Here is an 11,495-nt window from a genome sequence, read left to right as displayed (position 1 = left end):
AATAGTGGAAATGCAGGAAGCATGGCACAAGTGTAAAATTAATTGCAGGAGTTTTAGTTGCTCAGTTGTGTAAGTCAGCTTTCTGAGGCCCATAAATTATTGCTCAGAGAACACAGAAGAGAAGGCAAATTATTATCAGGCAGGCATATAGCTCTTCAGACATATAATCAATTTAAATTGTATTTTCTGAACAATATGCAATGCTGTCCTTCATTCTCCAAGAGGGTATTTCTTACTGGGAGTGGGAGTGGGTTGTAGAGTGCAAAGCATAGGCTTCAGTGTCAGAAGTTCCAGGTTTTGTCGTGATTATGCTGGCTCATGGAAAAATCTTAATTTTTCCTGGCCTCGGCTTCCTGATCGACAAGATGGGATTGAAAACCACCATATTATCTATTTTCCAGGATTGCCATGAGGATCAAATAAATTCTTATGTGAAGGAGACAGATGGCAGCAAAATAGCTGACCTACCAGACTTGGTCAGGTCACACCTAGCTCCGTACCCCCCACCACATTTGGAGGCCTCAGGAATCATTGTTTTACTATTACCAGGAAGTTCCAGGGAGACTGGTGCATGACAGATGGAGACTTAACAATTTCTCCTGCCCTGGTGCAAAGCAAAATTTCAGATAAGAATTCAGAGAGTTCATAGGCTTTGCTTCCTGTTTCATAGACTTTGCTCCTGGATGTCAGAATAAACACCAGCAGAAATAGTAAAATGCTTCTCTAAATGTGGTTCTGTGATATGTTGTGCTCATGCATAGAGCCCAAATAGTACTCAGATGCCATCTACTCACTTCTGGTATCAGCTTCTTGAAGAATGTGGTATTGTTGTTGGCTTTGCACCTTTCAGGCCTTTGACCAAATAAAGAAGAGTTTTGTGGCACGTGTCAACTTGTCATCAAATAAACTGTCCATGAAATTGCTTATTGTTCTGATCATTCTATTTCCCAGAGCCTGTTTCCTCACTTGTAAAATAGGCGGGGTAATGACCACATGGCAGGCTTACTAGGAGCATTAAAAGAGGTGCTTGGCAGGTAAGTATGTTCTGTAAGTATTGGTTTCAGTTTGAATATCTACGTAACTTTTTTCCCTTAGCACTAAATTTTTGTTATGCTTTATTTTCAGTAGTTAATGAGTGTTTGTAACTCCTTATGTCTGTAGCTCAAAGCTAGATTATAGGTTAGTTGTGATAAATATACTTACCCTAGATTTTCTGCTACAGTGATCTCTCCTCCCAATATTATCTTGGTTCCACATCTCCTGTTCTTTTTTTCCTTGTTTTAATGATTCTGCTGTATGTACCATGGGGATTTATTTTTTTCTTAGAAGCCAGCACAAGCGTTAATAGAATCAAGGACATAAAAGTAGCAAGTAAAATGAAGGAAGGAGAAAAGGAAGGACAGAATGGAAGGAGGGAGAGGAAGAAAGGAAGGAAGGAGGGAAGGGGGAGTGGAAGGAAGGAAGATAGACTGATCTGTCTTTTTGGCTCCCTGTGGTCCTGAAGTCTTAGGAATATTTTTCAGTGAATGTTTATACTTTTCTTAAAAAATTTATTTATTTTCAGCATAACAGTATCATTATTTTTTCACCACACCCAGTGGTTCATGCAATCTGTGCCCTCTCTAATACCTACCACCTGGTACCCCGACCTCCCACACCCCCGCCACTTCAAACCCCTCAGACGGTTTTTCAGAGTCCATAGTCTCTCATGGTTCACCTGCCCTTCCAATTTCCCCCAACTCCCTTCTCCTCTCTAACTCCCCATGTCCTCCATGCTTTTTGTTATGCTCCATAAATAAGTGAAACCGTATGATAATTGACTCTCTCTGCTTGACTTATTAGTGAATGTTTATACTTGTAATCAGCTGCTGGGTCCCTTGACAGTGGCCTCTGACTCCATGTGTGGCTGTTTTCTTGGACAGTGTGTTGGAAGGTGGGCTTTCAGCTCTCACTAATAGGATTTTTCCTGTCCTTCTACCTTGGGCTCCCTTTCCCTCAGCCAGGCAGGCTTCTCTGTCAGTTGCTTTGAGGGCAGTCTGTCCTTGGGCCTTGTCCAGCCTGGCAACTCCAAGTTAAGATTACCAATCTTTCCATCTCCCTGCCCCCTCACACTATTTGTTGATGGATAAGTGGACTGACTGATACAAAATTAGATTTGAATATAGCCTTAAGTACAGATTAATATATGAGATCAGATATTCTCTGCTAAAGGTAAATGACTCTTTTTAGCCAAAAGATGTCTATTATTTCGTTCTTAAAGTGGGATGTCTGTCCTTGAGAAAGGGACAGGAACAACTATTTGGCTTTGTTGTAAGCCAGTGAACTCAGAGAAAGAGACTTCTCTCTTCTTCTCAAACTCAAATAAGGTGATTGTGAAAGGAAAGGATAATGCGTTTTTCCTTATATGGACACATAACTCATTCTACAGTTTGTAAATGTTGCATTCATTTCTCCTTTTATTTTTTTTTTTCCAGTATAAGTATTGAATGGATGGGTCTTGGCAGGAAGAGGGAACCAAGGTGGCAGATTTTTCTGGCTGCCAGTATCAGGCTTCTTAATGATGGAAATGGATTAGGGAGAAGCATATCAATACACAAATGCTGAGTCTAATATAGAAACTGGAGCAAGTTGCCAGAGCGCCCTGGGTTGTGTACTCTTGGAACAGAGCTGCCAAGCCCTGAGGGGCTTCCTAAAGGAAGAGTCAGAAATAGAAGCAGACACGCTCTCTGTTGGAAGGCACAGAGTTCTCTGGGGAATGCTGAAAGCAGCAAGCAGGGCAACCTATTTTTTCCACTTTGTTTCAGGTCTTCTGGTAAGGGTCCTGGGATTCTTGTCCTAAATCCACTTGCCATTTGATTAGAAGTGGGCAGGGGTGGAATGGTGGGGATAAATACATGTGTGTGTGTGTGTGTGTGGAGAGAGAGAGAGAGAGAGAGAGAGAGAGAGAGAGACAAGAGATTTGTGTTCTATACTTCCTTAGTGACTGTTAATGTTTCACATTCTTCATTTTGCCTTAAGGATACTGTGTGTTTGCAGGAAGACCATTAACTACCCAAGGACCATCTCCATTAATCTCCTTATGAAAGTATGGCTAGCAGGAAATACCACTTACAAAGAACGTAGTATCTTAAAGGCAAAATGAAGAATGCGAAACATAACAGCCATTAGAGAAGTAGAACACACAAATCTCCTGCTGTCAAACACACACACACACACACACACACACACACACACACGTTGTTAAAGTTAGGGTCTGTTTATATATATTATTTCATTGTGAAATAAAAAAACGGTGGCTACGTAGTGACTTGAGCTTGAACACAGCATGTCCTGCCTATTTTTCTACTTGTGGTCTCCTCCATAATTAGCCCCACTAATAGCCATATTATGCTCTCAGTCAAAGAAGATTCACTAACTGTCCATTATATATTACCATGTACAGGTCCATACACACATACACTTAGCCAGTCACAGAATCACCTGCTCATTCATGTCAGAAATTCCTTTAATAAGACACAAAACCTGAAGGGGTTATGCATTAACTTCTATCTACCTTGTGTGAATGTGTGAAATAAGCAGCTTTCCTGAGAGCAGTTCCTAATGGGGAGAGATGGGCATTTGAGTAGTAATAATGCCTTCCATTCAAATAGCATTTTATAATGTACAGAACATATTCACATTTCTCACTTACCGTCAACTGCTAGATTGGGTCTTTTTGGAGGCTCTTCCCATCTTCCACTAGACTCACAGAAGCCCTTCAGGAATTGCTGTGATTCTTGAAAGGTCCTCCATCCTGGAAGGAGACTTCATTGTTTTTAATTCCATAAAGCTGCTTTAGCCTTTGTCCATTTGTTGGGTGTTTTTTCTTTCTAATCCAGACTACTAAAACGCCTTCACATTGACCCTCTCCACTAAAACCATGGTGAAAGCTCCCTCCCTCCCCCAAGTCTTAGACCATAGCATCAGTGTAGGCCAACATTTTAGGAAGAGGTAGAGGGATTACTTTTTCAGTTTTTTTTAAGTGCCTTTTAGAGAAACCAATGCAAGATAAGAATTATCTCAATAGTTTTTCCTACCACAACCCTGAAAAGGTAGTCATGGTAGGCATGGAGAAATTCCTTCAAGTTAAATCAAGTATCAGAGGATAGCAATGAAAGGCTATGACTCTGCAGGCTTAGCCTGCAAGAAACAAAAATGTCCATGTTGCCCGCATTATGTGGGCCCAGAAAATGATTCTATAAACTCCATTGCTAGACTTTATACACACACTGTACCCAAGAGAGTGCAAACTAGATTCTCAAGACTGAGGCCTCAATTTCTAAATGTCATCTGGATAGCATCAAGTGGATAGAGTAAGGGACTTTATATTCATTTTGAACTGAACTAATTTCCCTCCCAAATTTGCTTCTTTATGCTGCTTTATCATGGTGATGGCATCATTCCTTATTCAGAAAATTGATATAAAAGCTGCGGCATCACCTCTGTCATTTTACTTTTCTTCCAAGTATCCTTTGAAAACCCAACTTGAATTTCATCTTCTCCGTGAAGTTTTCCATTAGTACACCAAGAAGTTTTTATACTCCCATTAACAGGTTTGTTAACGAGGCTGCTATGTATATCTTGATTTCTCTTTCCCTATTGTCTTCCTTCCACTTGAGCTCCTTTGGTACAAGTCTTAATTCCTTCTTCACTTTTGTATTCTTCTGCCACCAAGTCCTTAACACAGTGTCTTATACATAGCATGGGATCATGAACTTTTCTGCTGTTCCAGCAGCAGGTGTTAAGATAAATAAAACCGTTCTCATTGTTATCTTGGCAACACTCTGAAATGGTTTTCTTTGATAATCCAGCCTCTCAAAATGAAATACTTTCTGTAGAGTTTAGGTTGAGGGTGCCCCCATGATGACCAGTGCTCCATGTTCACACTGTCCCCTCCCTGCTGTATTGGTTTCTCACTTTCTTCTCAAGAGTTGTGAGGTTTACAGCAAAGGGAGGAGAGAGATAGGAAGGGCATGACTCATTAGTTGTCACAGTTGTACAATGATTCCACGAAATGTGTTGTAGGGCTTCCTGTGTTACCTTACAGGAGGTGGCTTCCATTACATGCCACCCCCCCGGATAAACTGTTTGCTGTCTTGTAGACACACGTTTTAAAGAATTGTATTGTACATTCTTAAAGGTATTTATACAAGATGGCCTTCTGGATCCTCAAGATCATGTTAAATGTGCCATCTTTGAGCTCAACTCAGCTGGGAAATCTTTTCTTTTGTACAAAGTTGGAAAAATCAATATAAATGGCTGTGAGATACTGAAATGAATCCCCACTCACCCATGCTGTTTCTTTACATGCCATCTGATTGCTCCTGAAATAAAAACGGTTTTCACTTTCATGGAACATTTTACAACACTAGCTACAATGGGAACAATTATTTTTCTCTTGGAGGAAAGTGAATGATAATTTGTGAATTATTCAGATAATGAAGGTGAAAACTTAGTTTCTGGAAGGCCTAAGAGCTGTGGGGTTTGGGTAAAAGGATTCCCTGGTAGGTATCTGGTGACATCTTCCCACCCACCTGGAATGTGAGGGATGCGGGTGGGAAAGTCATGGGCTTCTCACAAAATAATGAGACTCTGTAAGCATTGACGTCTAATACAGCTCACTGAAAAAAATTCCTTTTCACAGAATGTTTACACAGAGAGTACTTGGCTGTTAAGCAAATACAGTATTTAATAGGCCCAGAGTGATCTGATTACATGGGAGCCTATAACGATCACAGAGAGACCATGCCAGAACATTAAGAAATTAATACGTGGCTTAGACAAGCAATGATCCTTGAAGAGAACAACAGTTTGTGGAAGTCAAGACAAATGCCACCTGCCACAGTGACTCCAGGGGAAGATCCAGGGTATGGTCTCCTCTGGAGCAAAAGCAGTTTTCCAGTACCTTGAACAGCCAGCTGAGGTGGAACACTGGAAGAAAGAGTCAACTATTTGGTTGTTCCCTGGGTAGTCATTTCTTATATCATTGGAGATGGTATTGTGCAAGTTGTAGCAGCTGGTGTTTTCATGCCACCCAGCACACTTCCAGTTCTGTAGCACCCTATAGATCTATGTGGAACCTCAGAGATCTGTGAGAACCACATTTCTCATTTGTTATGTACTTACTTTGTGCCAGCCCCAGCACTCATGTTCTTTATGTACGTTATTCCATTTAGTTCAATGAGAGGTATGCATATCTGTAATCTCCATTTTATAGATAAGAAAATGGTAGCCCACAGAGGATAAGACACTTGTCTGAAGTCTCACAGCTTTTCAATGGTGGAACTAAGACTCAAACACTGAATTTTTTTTTTTTTTTTTCTAGTTTAAAGGAGCTCTCACTCCATGGTGATCAGAGCAAGGTCAGAATCGCTGGATTAGCACCTTCATATGAACGAGTCACTGTGGGTGTACAGATGTGCTAGTGAGATTGAAGAGCATCAGCTTTGGTGATCCCCTGGGATGTAGCCTTTCTGAGTTGATGTGAATTTCCCTGACCCTTGCCACCACCACGGTGACATAGAACAGCAGATACTTCAGCAAGCATTTGTTGATTTGAGATGTTTGCCTTCTAGCCCTACTCCCATGTGACCCACTACTCACATGAAACAGTGGAAATTTATAATATATTATTGCATTCTAAGGCTAGAAATAACAGTGAGGGGCAAAAAATTAACATAAATTTCCCCAGGTGTGATACCCTTCTGTTAATTTGTTCAGGTCCCAGACTTTGTTTTGCTAGTGGGAATAATGGATGAAGGGGAAACAAACTAAACTTGAAGAGAGTATTTGAGAAGAGGCCAGGATAGGTGGTCTGAAGCTTGGTGGGATGAAGACAGCAGGTTTGGAGCGGTGATGATGGTGCATGGTGGGGCCTTGGAGAGGAAAAGAGAACCTTTTAGACATCAGTTATCTCATGACCATCTAAGGATTTTTTTTAATTGATTTTAGTTTCTCTTGGATATGGAATTCCTACAATTTGCCTGTGAGGCATCCAGGTTATGGTTATTTAAGCTTGATTATTAAAAATGCTACCCTCAGGGTGCCTGGGTGGTTCAGTCGGTTAAGTGTCTGCCTTTGGCTTAGGTCATGATCTTGGGGTCCTGTGCTCAAGCCCCATGTTGGGCTCCCTGCTCAGCAAGAAACCTGCTTCTTCCTCTCCCTCTGCTCCTCTCCCTGCTTGTGATCTCTTTCTCAAATAAATAAATAAAATATTTTAAAATGTTACCCTTACCTGTGCACAGTCCTTTATAATTTAGTAAACATTATCACACTTGATTTTCACAGTAAGACTAGGATGTCAGGAGGAGCAATACAAGCAAGCTCATTTCATCGGGATTTGTGGAGGTTTTAGAGACATTCCTGCAATCACACAGCTTTTAAGAAGCCAGGCCTGTACGAGAGTCCAGTTCTCTGATACCTCTGCCAATGCGTGCCTCTGAAGGCCTCCTTTAAGAATAAAAGAGCAAAAGAGAGACCATATAGGGTCAGTTCAATGGTTCGCTCCACCATTTGAACAGGCTGGACACAGGGATGCTTTGCAAAGGAGGATGGCAGCTGCCTTTGTAATATCAAAAGTTGGGAGTGCACCCAGACACCTCAAAACTCTCTTCAACAACCAGTAAGATATTGGGCATCATAAGTTTTCCAAACCCTTCTTGAGCCTATTTACATTTCTTGGCTTGTTCAAGTCTTTGGGAGTAACAAGTTCCACATGTTTACCACCTGCTGGGTGAAGAAGTACTTCCTTTTGTTATTATTTTAAATGACTGCTTTCCAGGCTTAAATGCTCCTGTACCCAAATTCCTTTCCCAACCAGTTATAGTCCCCAGGATGCAATGTGTGTCTGGCTCACAACTCCTGGCATGCACTCTTCTGCTGCTGTTGAGGTGCATGTGGTGGTTTTATCGGAAGTATCACAGCATGAGGAGGTATGTGTCCATGGGCTTGCTTTTCGGGTGCAAGTACTGTCTATGTGCAGGAGTAAAAGTTGGAATGTGACTCTCCCCCATAGTGTCCTGACAACTTGAAAAGGTAAAAGAAAGATGACTGTTTTGAAACTTTCCCCTTTCTGTGACTGTGTCCTTCTGAAAACCTTTCACTGTTCTAAGGAATTCCATGCTACTCCAAATGAAATAACTACAAAATCTGCTTGAGTGAATGTGCTATTCCGGTTTGAATCCTTTCTAGCGACTGACCTTGCTAATGCGAACATGTTCATATGGTTAAGATTAATGAGTCAATTATTTTTATACAAGCTATCCCTCATGTAGGCTGTTTTCCTTGACTTGACTATGTTAATTAATAAAAAGCATTCAATCCTCCTTCCGTTGCAGTTTGTGGTTAATCAGGTGCAATTATCAATAAGGTTATGGTGAATGTCTATGTGCTGAGGCAACTCTAATGAAAATAAGATATATTTGGCTATGAAAAGAAGTACTTAAAGTTTCTCCTCAGTGAGTGCTTCCAGAAGGAAATAAGGCTATGGATCTTGGAAGGCACAGGCTGCCATTATAAATATAGCTGTGTTTTTAATTAAATAAATACTGAAACAAATGTGATTGAATATGAGATAATCCATTCATGTGGATATTATTTCATGTCATGCCTTAAATTAATACTTCCTAGGGCTTGGCCTGGCTCTTGCTAGTTGAAGAGTGGAGTGTGCAATAAATACATAAACACACAAAGGCTTGCATGCTCTCAGTCTACCTGCACCAGAGCTGTGAAATGACAACCTTGCTTTAGAAAAGTCCAAGACAAAATTTCAAAGTTGCAGAGAAATTTGAGTAGCAATTATTTATGTCATCAAAGGTTTCCTTGCTCTGTGGTTGGTTGTAAAGGAGTAAATTTACATAAAGCAATTTCCTTAGTGACTGGCATATAGTAAGCAGTTAGAATGTTAATCATTTTATTTTTATTACCAATGTGGGGGTTTTTTTGCTTCACAAAAATTTAAAATTTATTTCTCACAGTTTTGGAGGGTGGGAATTCCAAAGTCAAGGTGTTGCCCAATTTGGTTCCTGGTGAGGGGCTTCTTCCTGGTTTGCAGATGGTCATCTTCTCCTTGTATCCTCCCATGGTGGAGAGAACGATCGCCTCTTTGATGTCTCTTCTACAAGGCCACTAATCCCACTCATGAGAGCTCCATCTTCATGACCTCCCAAAAGCCTCACCTCCAATAGCATCACATGGAGGATTAAGATTTCAACATATGAATTTCACTGGGACACAAACACTCAGTCCATTACACAATTATTACCAATGTTCCTTCCTACCACTCTTAATATGTGACTTGATTATCAGATCATTTGTCAAGGACACATCTCTTATATGAAATGAAACATGCTTGAGGATGGTTTTATTTTTAGGATGAGATAGTTAAAATAAGAGTTTCAAGATCCCTGTGTGGTTGGTAGATACCAGAGCTTTAAAAAAGGAGCAAGTTGAATTAGTGTATTTCTGGACTGGTGCATTTTAGGATGGAAGGTGATTTCAGTGAGTGGTCAGTTTGTCTTAGTTTACAGAAAAATGCTATGGATTTCAAAATGTCATTAGCTTTTGAGACTTCAAAAATATTTGCAGGGCGCCTGGGTGGCTCAGTGGGTTAAGCCGCTGCCTTCGGCTCAGGTCATGATCCCAGGGTCCTGGGATCGAGTCCCGCATTGGGTTCTCTGCTCAGTGGGGAGCCTGCATCCTCCTCTCTCTCTGCCTGCCTCTCTGCCTGCTTGTGATTTCTCTCTCTGTCAAATAAATAAATAAATAAAATCTTTAAAAAAAAATAGTTGCAAATACTAAATTGATATTTTTCAGGAGAGATATTTCTTTAAGGTTATTTCTATATGCATGCAAAATGAATGGCTGCCACTAAATTTTTACTCCTGTTTCCTGCCATTGAAATTATCCTAATTAAGGACAATGATTCATTGTCCAGGGAGAGCTAAGGCAGGGCATGTTTGGAAACAAGACATTCAATCCATTCAGAGGTATAAATGACTGCTGCTAGAACATTTCCTGGTTGCCCTTCATGATGGAAGAGCAGGAAAGATAAAAAGGACATAGGAAGTTAAAGAAGAGTTTGGGCAGCTAAGGCCAAACTTCATGAACTTAATAAGACCAGTTCCTTATATCTCCAAGACTGCAGGATTGCCAAAAAGGATGGAAAGCTTCCTATGACATCACTCACTCAAAAGGCATTCACTGAAGACCTACTCTGGGCTAAGGTGTATGCTGCATGCTGGAGTTACAATAATAAAGCATTGGTAGAGTTCCTGCCTTGAAGTAACTTGCAGTTTATTGGAGGCAGATGGGATAGACATCTATTTAAATGCTGCATTGGATAGGGCAGTGCCAAGTGTAGTAAGACACAAGTGAAAGAATTGTTGATTTGACATGAGGTCACAGTGGTGTGTTGCAGTCAGCTTCTATCACCTCATGAGAGCTGACTGTGCAAATCTTTTCCCAACTATGTGTTCAGTGCTGTCATGTAGGTAACTTAAAGTCAGCCTTGGAAGGAATATTAGCACTATATCAGCTGGGAAACACTACAAATTAGGGTTCCCCCTCCACGATCTTCAGAGAACTAGTTGTTAAACATTTATTAGCATACTACTGCCTGGGGGTGTGGAGGGGGTATATAAGGAGAGGTATTACAGAAAAGGGGATTCTTGGGCTGAATTTTGTAGAGCAATTAGACAAATAGCCATTATTAGATTTTTAAAGAGGAGTTTGAGATTTTTTTGTGGGGGTGTGGGAAGGGGTAGGTTTTTTGTTTTTGTTTTTTTTTGTTTTTGTTTTTGAGGATTTCTATCAATACATTTCTGATGATTATAAACTGTAGCCAATTTTTTTTTTAATTTTTCTTTTGTTTCAATTTTTTATTTAAACTCTAGTTAGTTAACATAAATTGCAATAATGGTTTCAGGAGTAGAATTCAGTGGTTTATCACTTACATATACCACCCAATTGTAGCCAATGTTTTAATCATCAACTGATCCCTGAGGTCAGATTCTAGGTCTTATTTACCTTTGTGTATATATGTGTGTACAACCTTGCACACAATAAGCAGACAATAAATGTGTCTTGCATGAAGGGAATACATGTTGATATTCCTTAAGCCTTCTTAATTACCCTTTCTGGATAGGCTCAACCATTTTCCCTCACTATATGCCAAACAGTGTGCTAGGCACTTTATATAACTTTATGTATACATTTTAGAGAAGAAACAAAGCACTGGAGAGGTTAAGAAATTTGTTCAAGGACATAGAACTAACAGCAATAAAAACAGCATATAAACTTAGGTTTTTTGCTCCCAAACCCCAGTTTTTTCAGCTGTCCCATATTTCCTTTCAACTCAGGAGCCATTTGTTATGTGTGGATGACAATAAGTACTTTGGGAGTGAGAGATCATCAGGGACTGTGGACATGAAGTAGATGGTCTTTAGCTTAAAAATTAT

At 40.3% G+C, this 11,495-nt stretch overlaps 1 long non-coding RNA gene across 1 annotated transcript in view; it reads left to right on the top strand.

The window, feature by feature from the left end:
• The first annotated feature begins 950 nt into the window (after nucleotides 1–950).
• LOC116570804 overlaps nucleotides 951–11,495 on the top strand; it is an 86,604-nt gene continuing 76,059 nt past the window's right edge. The window contains exon 1 of the long non-coding RNA XR_004277572.1: nucleotides 951–1,034. This is a non-coding gene — a long non-coding RNA (uncharacterized LOC116570804). The remainder of the gene's footprint in view (nucleotides 1,035–11,495) is intronic.

This window comes from Mustela erminea, chromosome 12 (assembly GCF_009829155.1).
Source record: "Mustela erminea isolate mMusErm1 chromosome 12, mMusErm1.Pri, whole genome shotgun sequence".
Lineage (NCBI taxonomy): Eukaryota > Metazoa > Chordata > Mammalia > Carnivora > Mustelidae > Mustela > Mustela erminea.
Note: the sequence above shows the minus strand (reverse complement) of the source record. Positions and strands in the feature narration are given on the sequence as shown.